The sequence below is a fragment of the Eurosta solidaginis genome, chromosome X (genome assembly GCF_040869045.1).
Source record: "Eurosta solidaginis isolate ZX-2024a chromosome X, ASM4086904v1, whole genome shotgun sequence".
Classification (NCBI taxonomy): Eukaryota; Metazoa; Arthropoda; class Insecta; order Diptera; family Tephritidae; genus Eurosta; species Eurosta solidaginis.
The window spans coordinates 29,589,716-29,607,387 of record NC_090324.1 but is presented as its reverse complement, the minus strand read 5'-3'; the positions used below and the strand labels follow the sequence as shown (position 1 = coordinate 29,607,387).

Sequence of the window (17,672 nt, the reverse complement as noted above, 5' to 3'; positions counted from 1 at the left end):
CGTATTTCTTCGAAGATGGAGGCGCAAGACCCAAAAAGTTTGTAACTTGAGAAAATCGATGCCGAGATTGAAACATTGAGACGTCGTATACAGGAGTTGCAACTAATTCGCCCAGTTGTTTCAGCAAGCAATATGAAGGTAAAAATTCCATCTTTTGACGGTTCTGTTCCTTTCCAGGTCTTCAAGCTACAGTTTGCGAAGACCGCAGCAGTGAACAACTGGAATACGGAAGATAAAGTTGCTGCATTGAAGGGGCCAGCAGCGGAAATCCTACAGACGATTCCCGAAGGAGAGCGGAACAATTATGAAGCATTGATGGCTGCTGTAGAACGACGTTATGGAAGCGAGCATAGAAAACAGATATTCCAAATTGAGTTGCAAAACCGCTACCAAAAAGCAAATGAGACATTGCAGGAGTTTGCTTCAGATATTGAAAGATTGGCTCATCTTACAAATGCGGACGCACCCGTGGAATACACTGAAAGGGTAAAAATCCAGAGTTTCATAAATGGCATACGGGACGTGGAAACGAAGCGAGCTATATACGCAAACCCAAAGCTGACATTTGCTGAAACGGGGAAACGGTCTCACTATTGAGTAAACCAGCATACAAAGCTCATCGTGTGGAAGTGGAAAGACCAGATTGGGTAGACACAATTTTGGAAGCACTGAAGGGATCACAACAGAAAAATGCCGGAGTTATTAAATTTTTCAAGTGCGGCAACCCAGGTCATATTGCACGACATTGCAGCAGCGGTCCCAATAGCTCCAACAATGTGGGTGGTCGTAAACGCAGAGCAGAAGGTGATGAGCAAATCTCCAAGACCACTCAATCGTTAAACTAAATCGAGTCAGCCGCAAGGGGCGACAGCTGGCTCCCGCAATTGAATGCCCCATAATCTCTATATCGCAGATTGGAAGAAGATCGAGCAATCTTACTGTTGGAGGACATGTGGACGGAAAGGAACGTTTACTGACTTTAGATACGGGTGCATCTCATTCCATCATTCGAGCGGATTTAGTCAACAAAAAGATAAGACCATTGCTTGGAGCAAGATTACGTACAGCCACGGGAGAGGACACCCAGGTAATTGGAGAAGTAGGATGTGAAGTCGCAATTGGGAACGTCCCGGTAGTACACAATTTTATAGTGGCAGAAATTGTTGATGAAATCATAATTGGAGTGGACTTCTTAATCAACCAGGGCATCAAGATCGACATGCAAAGCAAGACGATGCGATATAAAAACATGGATGTACCACTTAATTTCGGCTACGAGAGAGGCTACAGCAGTAAACGAGTGCTGGTGGAAGAGAGTCAGCAAATACCACCAAAATCCGAAGCAGTCATCTGGGCAAAGGTTGATGGAGATTGTGGGACAAACAAATTGTGGGTTGTCGAAGCAGCAAACAAATCATCACTAAACATACTTGTAGGAAAAACCCTGGCTATGACAAAACAAGATGGACGTATTCCGGTAAGAGTACTCAATGAGTTCAAGTCACCACTCAAACTGACTAAAGGAGCTATTTTGGGAAGATGCCAAGAGGCTGAAGTAGTTATTAACTGTGAACAGCTCCAGGAACACGTTTCAGCTAGTAATACTGGATTTTCAAATGACATCATGGCATGGACGCAGGGGCAAGTGGAAGCATATCAGAGTAAGGCAAAACAACTGCTCCTAAAGTACGCGAGCATATTTGACCAGTATGATTCTAAACCAGGCCGTACCAATGTTGTGAAACATCAAATTGACACTGGAGACGCGAGGCCGATACGTCAAGCTCCACGTAGTGTCCCACTGGCGAAGCGGGAAGTTGTAAGTCAAATTATACAAGAAATGGGCGACAGCGGCGTCGTCGAACCATCAGCTAGTCCATGGAGCTCACCGGTAGTAATTGTAAAAAAGAAGGATGGAAAAATAAGGTTTTGCGTGGACTACCGGAAGTTGAATGACGTAACGAAAAAGGATAGCTACCCATTGCCAAGAATTGATGACACTCTGGAATCGCTATCTGGTACGAAATGGTTTTCCACACTGGACTTGAAAAGCGGCTACTGGCAAGTTGAAGTGAAGGAGGAAGATAAAGAGAAAACAGCCTTCAGTGTGGGTGATGGTCTTTGGCAATTTACAGTGATGCCTCTTGACTTTGTAATGCACCAGCTACTTTTGAGAGACTCATGGACCAGGTACTGAAAGGACTACATTGGAAAACATGCTTGGTGTACCTGGACGACATCATCGTATTGGGCAAGAATTTTGATGAACATCTTAAGAACTTGGAGGAAGTGTTCCAGAGAATAGCTGGCGCTGGTCTGAAGTTAAGTCCCAAAAAGTGTGCCCTGTTTAAAAAGGAAGTAAATTATTTGGGTCACAAGGTAACGACAGAGGGCATCTGCACTGCGAACGAAAAGATAGAGGCTGTAAAGGATTGGCCAATACCACAGAATCTACATGAATTGAGAAGTATTCTTGGGCTGTGCACATATTACCGCCGATTTGTACCAAATTTTTCCAGCGTAGCCCATAGCCTCCATGAGCTTACAAGAAAAAATAAAGCTTTTGAATGGAAGAAGGAGCAAGAAGTGGCTTTCCAAACATTGAAGGAGCGTTTGTGCACTGCCCCAATGTTAGCATGTCCGATTCCAGGAGCAACATTTATTCTAGATACAGATGCGAGTGGATATGCTATAGGAGGCGTTTTATCACAACTGGTCGATGGACAGGAAAAGGTAGTTGCATATTACAGCCGTTCGATTGGAAAACCAGAGAGGAACTACTGCGTTACGCGGAGAGAGCTGTTGGCATTGGTAGAGTGCATTAAACATTTTCACAAATACCTCTACGGCCAGCGATTCCATGTCAGGACAGATCACGCAGCGTTGAAATGGCTTCTGCAGTTCCGTAATCCGGAAGGACAATTGGCACGGTGGATCGAGCGACTACAAAGCTATGACTTTTCCATTGAGCATCGAAAAGGTAGTACCCATGGAAATGCTGATGCAATGTCACGAAGACCATGTAGTTTGGAATGCAAGCACTGTTCAAAGGCCGAGGCTAAAGAAGACATTATAGACGTCCGGCTAATGGCTATAACGTGTACGGATGAATGGGACAAGGAACAACTAAGGAAGTGTCAGCTAGAAGATACAGATCTGTCACATGTTATGCAAGGGCTAGAACTAAACGAAAGACCAAGCAGAGAGGAGATGTCAGCAGAGAGTCCCATTGCGAAGTCATATTGGGCACAGTGGAACAGTTTAGAATTGATATCCGGTTGCTTGCATCGAGTATGGGAGAGTGAGGATGATCATTGCAAGAAGAAACTGATAGTTGTTCCCAGAAAGAGGATTTCTGACGTGCTCAGCGAGCTGCACAATGGTCCAAGTGGAGGCCATCTTGGAATCACGAAGACACTCGAGAAAATTAAGCAGAGATTCTATTTGGTTGGTTGCCGTCTGTCGGTCACCGAGTGGATTTCCAATTGCGAGGTATGCAACAGAGCGAAAGGGCACAAAACCCGAAGTCATGGCCAGATGAAGCAGTATATTTCAGGTGCACCCTTTAAAAGGATCGCCATGGATGTCGCAGGTCCATTTCCTACTAGCAACCGCGGAAACAAATACGTACTGGTGGTTATGGATTATTTCAGTAAATGGCCAGAGGTATACCCAATCCCAAACCAAGAAAAAGAAACAGTAGCAGAGGTGGTTAAAAACGAATGGGTTGCAAGGTATGGTGTACCAATGGAGTTACATTCTGACCAAGGCAGGAATTTTGAATCAGCTGTGTACCAAGAAATGTGTAAGAAAATGGGCATTCGAAAAACACGGTCAACTGCATTGCATCCTCAGTCCGATGGTATGCTGGAACGTTTCAATAGAACCTTGGAGGAGCATTTAAGGAAAGTAGTAGACAAGTACCATAAGGAGTGGGATACACACATATCATTATTCTTCATGGCTTACCGATCGGCAGTACATGACACAACAAGCCAAACTCCCGCAAAGGTAATTTTTGACAATGACCTTCGACTGCCAGCTGATTTGAAGTATGGGATAGATGCCGATGCGGGGAGGAATGTCAAGGAAGAAGAGCTGAGAGAGATACACGATCTGGTAAGGTAACGAGCAAAGATGGTACGATAAAGCACTTAATTCGGAAGGGGTTTCAGGAAGGAGATTTGGTGCTGCTATACAACCCACAACGAAAAAAAGGTTTGTCCCCGAAATTGCAGTGTAACTGGGAAGGCCCATACAAAGTTGTAAAACGGATCAATGATGTAGTGTACCGCATACAAACCACTACCAAACCACGAACCAAAATGAAAGTGGTTCATTTGGAGAGGCTAGCAGCGTTTAGATCGAGAGATTTATCTGATCGGGACGATCATACTTAGGTGGAGGGCAGTTTTACGAATTAGAAAAACTAAGGGGTGCTGCTATCTCTAAGCCGATGATAAGCACTGACGCGAATTCACATCAATAATTCAATCATTATGTATCTACATAAACGAATAAATAATTGCGTCTACACATATGTACGTATATGAGCAGCCTAGCGGCAATGCACAAACACATGCATATATCTTATCTGAGTTGTCACAAGAGAGGGCAATAATTTGTGCACGTAGTTGTGGCTGGCGATTTTGTAGCCGAGACTAACTAGAAAGTTCTGGAATGGAAAAGCCTAGAAGTAGGCAATTAGAAATCAAAAAGTATAAAAGGCGCGACAGTAAAGACGAGGAGTTTGAGTTTGATTTGAGTTGTCAAGCAGTTACGACTAAGACGATATCTAGCGAGCAATAGCAGTATTATTTTGAATAGTGGATTTTCATTTGAGCTATCAGTTTGGTTATTAAGCTATTCGTTGCACAGTTTGAGTGTTATTGTGAAGTATTTTAATAAAGGACATTATTCAATAATGGTGTTCGGCCTGAGTGCGTCGTAAACCGGCAGTGGGTAGGCGCACAAGGGTCGATCTTGGAGTGGATGGTGCGCTCAAAAGAAATAAATAAGAACACAAAGAGGAATTTCCTCGTTATAATATAATATTTAATTTAGAGTGAAGGAAAATATACACTGTGGTTACAATATTACCTTGGTGTTTTAAGTGACGATGGTGATCCTGGGCGATGTGAACTGCTTGGCGGTCAATCGAGAAAGAGACCGGTTATCCCGTTGAGGACAACCGCTAAGCCGCGAAAAAGTCCTCTGGTATTAAGGAGGGGAAAAAAAAGCCACACACACAACAACCCCCACATATATGTGCATGGGTGCTAACAACCCGCACACACACGTGCATGCGTATGAAACGCATGCATGTGCATGCATGCACACAAATACGGCGTGAGTGTGGGTGGCTGGAAATATTATTAAAACGTTAGGGAGGGGCGCCGTCAATCAGATAAAAGTTAGGCATTGGGCCTAAACATGCCGCCCCCCTTGCGGTACGCAACATCACAGTCCGCCAAGGATCACCGACCGTGAAGAAGAGAAAAAAAAAATAAAAAACTTATAATTAATTATATATAACTTAACATAATGCCGGACAGTCCGCCGGCTTGGCGGCACGCAAAATGGTTTGCGCAGTGTGGGAGCTTGGTTGCTGCTGCCTCGGTCATTCACCAATTTTCCCGTTATGGTGTAAGGCGTGAGCCAGGTTTGCCTAGAGCTAGGGATTGCGAAAAGATGTAAGAAGATATACGTGTTCATATTTCTTGCCGTTTATTACAAATTCATTGGAAATTCTATGCTTGTGAGTTTTGCATGAAGAAAATTCAATAAAAAATAACTCATTGTAATGATACAAGCTTTTAAAACGCACACCTCCATTGTGAATTCATACAAGTGGCGAATTTTCGATAAAACGTTCACAATAGTGAACAGCGATTGAGTATTAATATGTTTTCTGTATACAAATTTAAAGCTGATTTGAAACAAATGTGCAATTCATGGCACTTCAATTTAATAACGGCGAACACAAGAAAAATAAACCTTTCTTCCATTCTCTGGCCCTTCGCGACAGCCGTTCTCCCTGTCAGCTATGATTTGACACGTAGGCATGGCAATGGAGGGATAGAAAGATTTTTCACTTGTACGAACTCACAATGCACACCTCTTGCGACTGTGTACAACAGAAATTCAATAAAATAAAAAAGGATAAAAAGTTTAAAAATTCATGTATTTCGGTCGTTACCGAACATTTTGCTGTTAGGCCTTCGCTGTGCCCGAGAGTACCCAACCGAAGATGGTACTCTGAGCTAACAAAGGGCCAAACGTGGTGGGCAGAATCCCTGGGAGTATTATCTCGGCATATACATCTGTGCCTAGGACGAGGCGGATCGGGGCGGATGAGTAGAACTGCGGATCCGCCAGACGAAGATGTGCGTACGGGGCTGCGATGGCACTGTCGATGCTGGTTGTGGGTGTCGTGCGCCGAAAATTGGCTACGACCGCAGCATGGGTCGCAATCCTTCTGTTCTGTCCGTGTCTTCCTCGGATACGCAGCAGACATCCTGCTTGCCCGCCAATGTTGCTGGTAGGAAGTTGGAGCTCCTGGGCGAGCACATCCGCAATCACTGTGGTGGGGGAGCATCCGTCGATTAAGGCGCGAACGAGGTGTAGCCGCCCCCCTGCTTCTATTTTCACGACCGCGGTGGGGGTGATCGCTACCGTCGGTATCATGCTGGCGGTGGCAGCTGAATGCGGGGCTATGAGCCCTGCCCGGAAGGCGGACACGGTGGTGAGCTGCAGCGAGTTGGATCCGTGACTGCGATCTCGTGGTTGATGATGGGTGTGATGTCGTTGTTGCAGGCGAAGAGGCCTTGGCTCCGCTCTGCGCTCGCGCGGTGGTTGTCTTCGTTGAGGGGCCTTAGTTTGCCGGCGAAGAGACCGAGTCTCCGCTCGGCCGTCACGAACATGGCGCTGGACGGTAGATGGGTTGTGCTGGAGCCGCTTCCTTTCGTGCTGCAAAAGCGGTCGATACGATTTGGCTGCTGGTGTTGTGTTCGGGCGAAGAGACCGAGTCTCCACTCCGGTTCGGTGGATTCGAGCTGGACGAAGAGGCCCAGTCTCCGTTCCAGCATCTGACGCATATAACGATATGGAGTCGTCAATCCGCTCACGGGGTGATTCCAGCTCCTCCTCAACTTGTACACTCCATGGCTTGGAGCGGGCTTCGTGGAGTAGCTGTTCCTCTTCATCAATCGAGGAGATGTGAAGCATCGTGTGATGTTTTTCGCCGCATTTTTTACATCGGCCTTGGCTTGGGCATGCGTTAGAGCGGTGGTCTAGAGCCAAGCAATTTCCACAGCAGCTCCCGCGGATCGCTAAGTAAAGACGCTCCTCGGGTTTTTTGGCCCGAAAGATGGGGCACAGGCGTATGGGATGTTGCTTAAAACAAGCGCGGCATTCCGACGTATAACGCATGACGTTCTTGGCAGCGTTTCGTTTTAAAGCGGCAAAACGACCCATTTTCCTGAAAGGAGTGAAATAGGTTTCAATGGGTCGGGTCATTGTCAAAGTGCAGGGGCGTGTGGTCCCTAGTTGTATTATTGGGGATTTGGGAAATTTTATTAACGCGCGCATAAGGTGAAACATCTGTCGCTGCATAAAAAAAATATTCATATGTGGAGTGCATTATGTGCATGGCCTCTTTCACCGCACGTTATGTGCCTGGGTCTTTAGTGCCTTATTTTGTTTATTTTGTGTCACCCGGCAGCGTTTTAGTTGGCCACGGGCACACTAGTGCTGCAGAAAATGAGCATTTACGATTTTCGGTTCACACATTCTGGTGCCGAACCGGGTAGAAAGTGTATAGCGTGGGTTCTTTTGAGTCGCTGTTATTTGTGTTGTTGGTGCTAAAACCCAACAACTTCCCTGCCCGCCACAAAAAAATGTTTGGACAGCAAAATTGTATGCGATGTAAATAAAAAATAAAAAAATGTTCGTTTTGGATGAGGAGAATCATTTGTAGAATGTATCATTTTCCTCTTTTTGTATTACCTTTCGGTAATTTATGAGAGTTGTTTATTCAACCTTTCCCCAAGTACGCTTCTAGTCCGGTTTAATTGATGGCCTTTAGCAAATGGCACGGTTCCCGAAGGGTATTTGGCTCCGGTACCGATTTTTCGGAAACGGGTTCTTCGGTACCCGTTTGCATCATTCTATGCATCCCTAATATAATGTAGATTTAAAACTCGGCATGTATGTACATACGTTGGTATAAGTATATGGGCAGTCAGTGCCCGGACTTTAGCACTTTATTGATAGGTGGATAAATTTTTGACCCGTTTTAATTTCCTACTCCTACTGAATACTGCTATCATTAGGTAAATGGATTGATTTTTCGAGTACACCCAAATAACGTTCCAAGGTGACACCAACCCAACTACCCAATTTTGCGAGCATTTCTGCGTTGTTTGAAGAAAAAACTCAATTTTAACAAAGGAATCGTAAGTTCTTTGTTTTCAACAGGATGTTTCTTCTGGTTATGATAAGCTGATTGGTATATCTGCAATTATTTTTCAGTGCAAAATTTTATTTGCAACTCCTCGTCCCGGAAAGGCAAGAAATAACTAATAAGATGAAGGAAAATAATTAAGAATAAAGTAGTTTGCTTCAAAGGGACTTACAGACCATAGTACATATAATATATGCATATTCACAAAATAAATGTAGGATTGCGCTACTTTCATCGGTTTGTGTGCACAATTCTGAATGAGAATAAAGTTTAAAAGTAACATAACATGTCGGTGGTTGTATGGCAGTATTTTGGCACATTGGAAGAATCTACCACTACCGACATTTTCATTAGTTGAAGTCCGCGCACTGGTATAAGCATACCAGCGGCAAAAGCAAAGACGAAAAAAAAATACTCGCGAACATTGATACATACCTATGTATATAATGTAAATTCCACAGAATTGAAACGAACGGTGAATTCGATTCATTGCGCCGTTGTTTCATTCTTTGCATTTTTACGCGTGGTTGGAGAATGGTGACAGCGGTAAGTATAGTAAATTATTGAATATTATAATATAAAATATTAATGATAAATATTTCTTTATTTTTATGTTATTAATTAATTTTCTTTTATTTCTAGGTGGCTGGTTTTATAGGTCCCGGAGACGGTTTTGTATCAGATTTCGTTCTGATTTTAGATATACCGGCATCGCAAAAAGGGGTGCTCCAACTGCGGCGTCGGCCGCGCCGTCAGTTGTCACCTCCTTTTACGATGCCCATTTATGCATTTGTATTAATGGATTTTCTTTTTTTCTTTGCAGGTTTTGTCAGGAGAAAATTTGTGTATTCCATTTGGTAGTCGGAATTGAAATTATTTTTTTTTTTTTTTCCAAGGAGAGAAATCATCCGTATGTGCACTCCTCAAGCACAATTCCTTTGGATGACCATACTCTGCTTTTCGCTAACGCTGGAATGAATCAATTTAAGCCAATATTTTTGGGCACAGTAGATCCTAATGGTGAAATGGGTTCATGCCACGAATACCCAGAAATGTGTTCGTGCTGGTGGTAAACACAATGATTTGGATGATGTCGGTAAAGGTGTTTACCATCACACATTTTTTTGAAATGCTCGGCAATTGGTCATTTGGGGGTTACTAAAAAAGGAAATATGCTCTTGGGTCTGGGCATTTTTAACGGCTAATATGAAATTGCCGAAATATCGCTTATGTGTTACTTATTTTGGCGCTTATATGAATGAATATATGAATATATATGAATATGAATCTTCTGGTCTAAAGCCCGATCTTGAATGCACACGAATGTAGTTGGATCTTGGACTTCGTCCAGAGCATATTTTGCCAGGCAGCATGAAAGATAGTTTTTGGGAAATTTAAGAGACCGTGCGGTCCCTGCTCTGAATTACATTTTGATCGTATTGGTGGACGTAGTTTGCCCGAATTAGTTACTAATGATTCCGACGTATTGGAAATCGGGAACTTAGTGTTTATACAATCTAATCGTGAATGCAATGGTAATTTGAGGCCATTGCCGAAAAAACATATTGACTGTGGCACGGGTTTCGGGCGACTTGGGTATGTTATGTTTGTTAGTGAATTGGCTATTGAGTGTCGAAATTATGAGTTAATTTTTGGTAAAATGCAACCAAATGGTGTTATGTCGGGAGGACTGTTTGAGCAATTCGATTGCGTTGAGTTCGATACGCTCACTGCTGCTGGTATGGCTGCTGAGTAGTTGGTGACCAAAGGCATGTTCGAGGATGCTACTAAAGTGTTTGATATTGCTGCGATGCAAAGTTAAGTGTTACGCTATCTTGCCAGACTCCTTTCTCAAGTCGTACATCAAAGTTCTCAAAAAGATTCGCTACGTGAACTTTTAACAGTAACTGCGGCTGACTTTAGAGAGCGAATGCGGGTCAATCGCATCGAACGTGAGCCAAAAGTTATTTCCACATTCAATTTACTATGCGAACTTGGTTCTTTCTTTGATCATTAGCACGAACAAGTATCAATTGGCGTTGGAAGTGCTTGCTAACACTAAACTTGTGCCCTTGTAAATGGGAGAGTTGGAAGAGTGCATAAATAATTTCAAACGCTTGGGCGGTGAGATTTGTAAAGTGTATCCAGATGTATGATTGGCAGCAATGGATATTTTATATGCCCAGTACAGAAATGTTGTGGGTAGTGATACTGGTATTGTAGATACGGGGCGTGAATGTCAATTGCAACTTTCGCGTGAAGAGGCTAAAGCTATTACGAATATGGCAGCCACGGTCCCAGATCGCATGCCCAGCGATACAATTGAAGGACTTGTTCAAATAGATGTATTAATGCACTAAATTGAATAAAGCAATTTATAAAGATGTTTTTGCAAAAAAAATAATAAATGTCAAAGACAAAAGGTCAAATTACGATACTGGGGAAGGCCAGGTATAAATATATACGGTTGTGAGAAAAAATCGACGAATAATGGCTTATTAGGAATCAGTACATTATGTACAACGTTTGGGATTGATGAGCCGTTTGCATGTGCATTCGGGCTGCTTAAATACTGTTCGTTGGAATAACGCGGGCGAATATTTGTTATCCCGAAGTGATGATTAGTGTATTGCCACACAAATCCGCATAATCAAGAAGTATTACTAAAATATAAAACAGCACATCGAGCTAGTATTTTTAGTGAACGATTCATGTCCAGATCGAACGAGCATTCCCTTGGATCATGTTCTGGGGATGACATTGTATTACACAGACTTGATGGCACCATATATATGACGGCAACGCATGGGAACAACGCTTTTGGATAATGGTACCTCAAATGTCAACAATGGTGGTTCCACTCTATAAACATAGAATGAGAATAATGCAAAATTGAGTTTCTTCAGATGCCATAAAAATGGTACACCTTATGAAGTACTGACCATACCCACTGAACCACGTTCGTTATGAGTAGCGGTGAAGATGGAACAGTGCGTTTATTTGAGTTACGTCAAATATCAATTTGTCACAAGACCTGCTGTAAGGATAACATACTTATTTTCAGTCCTTCAGCTGTGCATGCCATGGATCTTTCACCTAAAGTAATTATTATGTAGCTGTGGGTAGTTCGGATGCTATTGTACATGTCTACGATCGGCGTTATTTATCGGTAATTGGTGTATGGTTCTATACCGACAACAGATAGGCATACATGTCCAATCAAAGCCGTACGTTATAGTCCAGAAGAGACTGAATTGTTAGTTATTCATCAGAGTATATTTGGGCAGGTGCGTCCGCAATTGCATGCAAATATAATGAGTCGCATGACAGAGGACATTTCACGCATGTGGAATGATTCACGTACACGTATGTCGAGGTCCAGCACAATCGCTTGCTGTTAGTATAATTTGTAGTCTAAATTATATATCGTCGGTGAAAGTTCCAACCAACTGTTCGTGTTGTTGTATTCTTTGAGTTTTTGAAGTGATTATGTCAAATCGCCTCCAAGACTGTCGGCTTACTACCGGGCTATTGCATTATTTCCACCTTTTGGTATTAAGACCCATCTATAGTGGAAAACGTTTTATATGTGGTTTGAGCTTTCATAGACGATATAAACGTATTTATATAAATGAATATGTGCGATGGAAAACCTCATATTTCCTTTTCAATAAAATTAGGTGTCATTTGCTTCATTATAAAATACGTGACGCTTATGTGCATCCACAATTCATTGCGGACGTTATGAAACCAATGAAAACTGATGAAATCATGGATCAGGAAGTACCGAACTTATCTGGTGGTGGAACGAGTTACACATCCAGTCACAACGAAACTATTCATCAATGAACAAAAAGAGGGTGAGTCTAGATTTGAATTACTACTAATGTAGATACCTATATGTTCGCATTTGTATACATACACGCTCTTCATCTTCGACCTACCCTCAGCACGTAGGTGATTAAATTCTGAATTTCCCCTTGTACCAATACCCATTGGGTTACTCTTTCTGACCAAATAGTGAGTTATCATATAATTTAACAAAGGAAATAATCAGATATGAGTACTTTTGATGATCAAAAACTGAAAACCATTTTTAGATCGCTTTTTAGAATTACTTTGAAGCCTCATGATGATAAAAGTTCAAGGCTTTACTCTGTATTGCGAACGATAGCTATGTCGAGCGATTCGCCTTCAAACCCTTTCGTTTAGCACTGATATTCTCCATAATTTCCTTTCGACATTTACGTTTCTTACTTTATGTAAAACAGGAAGCCAAATCAGATTGTCATATAACATGTTGCCGTCGTTTAACATAGTGCAAATATACTAGCGATCCGTCTATATGGTGAAACGAACGATCGTTTCGCAATACGGAATGAGGTCATTAATTTATTCGTAAACGTCAACAAACAGAATAATAAAATATGGGGTACATTTTCTCCCGACGCGACAATAATTCTCGAATAGAAAATGCCGTTAAATTTGAACGTTTTCAGTCATCTTGGGTTATGATGTTTTGTATTTAATTTTTGATCAGAATTTAAAAAACGGGGAAAAAAATCCTGGGGATACATAAAGGGAAGAAACAGAACGCACCAAGTTTTGCTTTCTGCGCTTTGGGAGTGGTTGGTCTCTCAAAGAGCCTCTCATATCTGTCTGGAATGGACATGACTATCGTGCACTTGCGTATTTTGACTGCATGGACGTTAACTTGTTAGTCACAGGAGTCAACAGTAATGAGTGTTCGTTCGGGTAATTGTAATGCTAAATGCGAAATTTGCGAATCTTGATGGTTTCTCAGGGGGTGTAATTGTATTCTGTGGCAGATAATGGATCTGCGGTAAGGTTCTGGTGTCCTCGCTCGCGGTGGGCGAGTGAATTGGGGTTTGGTTTTGGAAATTAAAAATAAGTGTATTGTGGCAGATGGGGATCTGCATTAGGGTGCTGGTGTCCTCGCTCGGGGTGAGCGAGTGAATTTTTGGGTTGGATTGGTATAAAATAAAAATATAATGGGCCGAGTCCCTTAGTTTTCTGTGGCAGATGCGGATCTGCTTTAGGATTGTTGGTTGGCCTGAAGATTTGGGTTGGATTGGTATAAAATAAAAATATAATGGGCCGAGTCCCTTGGTTTTCTGTGGCAGATGCGGATCTGCTTTAGGACTGTTGGTTGGCCTGAAGATTTAAAGGAGGGGGAGGAGGGATGTATAGCAAACGGAGGGATTGTTAGACGGAGCTCTTGGTCCTCTCACAATCGATCTCCTCCATGGGGAGAAGGATCAGTTTGACCAGAGGTCGTCTGACTTGACCCTTCTCGGTTATGAGGTCGACTACGCGTACTCGGTTATCTTCGCCGGGGTGTACGTAGACGACTCTACCTAGCCTCCACTCGTTGGGAGATAAGTTGTCCTCTTTGAGGACAGCGAGATCTCCCACTTTTATATTTTCTTTGGGATGCTTCCACTTCACTCGCTTTTGAAGTTCGGATAGATATTCCACCTTCCATCGTTTGCAGAAAGTGTGATGGAGGGCTTTGAGCTTCTGCCATCTGTTTATTATGGAGGCCGTGCTTTCGTTCACATCCGGTTCTGGCGGCGCCAGAAGATGGCTGCCTGTTAGGAAATGTCCTGGAGTCAGGGGTTCCAGGTCCGTTGGGTCATTCGACCCCGGACTGAGAGGGCGCGAGTTGAGGCACGCCTCAATCCGGCACAAAAGTGTTTGGAACTCCTCCATAGTATATTTGTGGGGAGAAGCGATCTTTTTGAAGTGGCTTTTGAAGCTCTTCACTCCCGCTTCCCACAAGCCGCCCATATGTGGAGCGCCAGCGGGAATAAAATGCCAAGTTAATGCTTGATGGCTATACTTGGAAACTGTTTTGTCTCGGATTTCTGCCAGGAAGGCTTTGAATTCCGATCGTAGAGATCTGGAAGCTCCGACAAAGTTCGTACCATTGTCGGAGTAGATGTTTTTTGGACATCCTCTTCTCGCGATAAAACGCGAAAAGGCTGCAAGGAAGCATGTGGTGCTGAGGTCACTAGTGGCTTCTAAATGGATGGCCTTAGTGGAAAAACATACGAAAAGGCATACGTAGCCTTTTGACAGTCGACATCCTCTACCGCGGTAGCTTTTGATGTCTAAAGGCCCTGCAAAGTCTACCCCGGAATTGGTGAACGCGCGGGTAAAAGTAGTCCGCTCGCAGGGAAGGGTCCCCATAAGTTGGGACTGTGCCTGCTTTCGGTGAATAATGCAGGTTTTGCAATTGTGGATGATGGCTCTGATCATGGTCTTGACATTCGGTATACAGTATTGGGTTCGGATGAGACGGAGCATGAGCTGGTTCTCGCCATGAAGGGAGTCATGATGAGCCATCATAACTGTAAGGCGAGACAGCCTACTATTGTACGGCAAGATGATCGGATGACGCTCGTTGTATGACATGTCTTTTGACGCCCCTAGACGCCCCCCTGTTCTAATAATGTCATCTTTGTCGATATATGGGTTGAGTGACAGTATTTCACTCTTTCGGTCGATCGGTTCCCTATTTTGCAATTTTAAATATTCTGTCCCGTAAAACTGTTTCTGGCAGACTCGTATTAATGCTTGAGTCGTTGCCTTAATCTCATCGGCTGAGATTATACACGCTTTTTCGTGGAACGAGGATTTTGTTCTTGGGTGAGTTCTTTTATAAAACCTCCTAACATAGGATAGAATCTTTAAAGCCCTGGGCAAATTTGAGAATCGGTCGAGAATATCTACATGATCTACCCTTGTGGCATATGTTTGTGCCCTCTTCTCCTCAACGGACGTTTTGTATTCGATCTCTTGTGCTGGCCAGTGAGAATTGTCTTCTTGCAGCCATGAAGGTCCCTGCCACCACAACGAATTGTTGACCAACTCTGATGCAAGTAATCCTCTGCTTCCTAGATTCGCTGGATTAGATTCCGAGTCCACGTGAAGCCAGTCCTTGCTACCGACCATATCGATGATCTTAGTGATTCGGTGTGCGACGAAGGTTGACCAGGAACAGGGCGGCTTTCTTATCCATGCGAGTACGATGGTTGAATCCGTCCAGAGGTGAACTTTTACGGGTCCCAAATGAATATTTCGGAATATTGATTCCATCATTTCTGCGAGAAGCACGGCGCCGCAGAGTTCTAAACGTGGTAGCGAGATGGTTTTCACTGGAGCTACTCTGGTTTTTGCTAAGAGTAAGTGAATGAAAACCTGATCGTCTCTTTTTACGCGCATATATATCGCTGCAGCATATGCTTTCTCGGAAGCGTCACAGAAGCCGTGTATTTCTATTTCGCCTTCCGGGGAAAAATTTACCCACCGCGGTATCCGTACGTTATCTATTTCGCCATAGTGTTGGGTGAAGGTTTTCCACCGTTCTAATGTATTTGGTGAGACAGGCTCATCCCATCCGGTGCCTTCTAACCAAATATTCTGCATTAATATTTTTGCTACTATGACCATTGGTGCAAGCCAGCCTAAAGGGTCGAAAAGTTTGGCTATAGCGGATAGGATTGCGCGTTTGGTGATGTTCTCGCCCTTCTCTAAAACTCCTGCGGTGAAGTAAAACATGTCTGAATGCGCGTTCCATCGTATTCCGAGTGCCTTCACCGAGCTAGCCTCTTCAAACGCTAGGAAATCCTCGCTGAGCAAATCCGTTTTGGGGATGTCCTGAAGGACTTCCTTACAATTGGATGTCCACTTGCGCAATGGAAAGCCAGCTGAGTGTAATGCTTAGCGAATCTCGTTCCTTGCTTTGATAGTTGACGCTATTGTATGCCCTCCAGATAAAACGTCGTCGACATACATACTTTCGCGTAATATACCCGATGCTATTGGGTGGGTATTTTCTACATCATTGGCCAATTGTAGAAGTGACCGTATCGCGAGGTAGGGGGCGCAGTTTACACCAAATGTGACAGTCTTTAGTTCGTAAAGACTGATGGGTTCGTTGGGGGATGTTCGATGGACAATTCTTTGAAATTTGGCGTGATTATCGGTCACCCAAATTTGCCTATACATCTTTTCTATGTCACTATTAAAGACAAAGCGATACAGTCGCCAACGTAAAATTAAAATAGGCAAGTCTGCTTGGAGTACTGGACCTGGGTGGAGTATGTCGTTTAGACTAATGCCATTTGCTGTCGGACTTGACGCGTTGAAGACGACGCGCACCTTGGTAGTGGTACTTTCCGCCTTTACAACGGCGTGGTGGGGCAGGAAATAATTATCCGAATCGTCGGATGGTACATTATTTTTAATTTTTCTCATATGTCCAAGCGTTTCGTATTCGGATAACACCCGAACATACTCTTTCCCTAACTCTTGGTTTTTCAGTAATCGCCCCTCATTTCTGAAGAATTGTGAACATGCGCGCTTTAGAGAAGGTCCTAATGCAATCTTCTCAGGGTAATCCTGCCTGAATGGTAGCGAGACTGTATATCTTCCACTTTCATCACGTTTTGTTGTGTCCTTAAATAATTGTTCACAATACCTTTCTTCTTCATTAAGCATTTTGTTTTTGGGAACATTTTCTACCTCCCAGAAAGCTTTTAATTGATTGTCTAACGCAACCTCGTTGTAGAATGACATGATGCTCTTCGTTGGACTCGGTGCTTCGATGCGACCGGTTAGTATCCAACCGAACACTGTCTCTTGGGCCAAAAGTGTATTTAGTACATTCTTTTTCAGACCGCTCAGTATAATTTGGGGATATATGTCTCCTCCAAGTATGAGGTCTACGTCTTCGTTGATGTAGAACCTCTTGTCTGCCAAAACCAAGTCTGGGAATGCCTGCATAGTCATGACGTTGATATGGCAGGATGGAAGATTCCCAGTGAGTTTGGCTAGGACTAGAACGGGTGTAGTCAGGCTGAAGCAGGCATCCACTGGTGAACGTAATTCAATTTTGGATGCTTCTTTCACCTGGGCTGACACCGAATTTGTGATGCCTGAAACTTGTGCATGCATTTTTCTCGCTGGCAAATTGATTCTACGTTTCAGTCTTTCAGTTATAAAGGAACATTCAGACCCTGAATCAATTAATGCCCGTGCGGAGAAGTCGGTACCATTATGGCGAATGTGTACGCGAGCAGTTCCTAATAGCACGCCTGTGCTGGAATTGGCATGACAGGATTTTACATTCTGGTTCGCAGATTGTCGCGCCTGTGCCGAAGTTGTTGGGCTATTATCCGCA

The 17,672-nt window shown here is 43.5% G+C and overlaps 1 pseudogene; it reads left to right on the top strand.

Moving 5' to 3' along the window:
* Positions 1–9,438: 9,438 nt before the first annotated feature.
* Positions 9,439–10,220, top strand: LOC137234828 (alanine--tRNA ligase, cytoplasmic-like; annotated as a pseudogene).
* Positions 10,221–17,672: the final 7,452 nt, after the last annotated feature.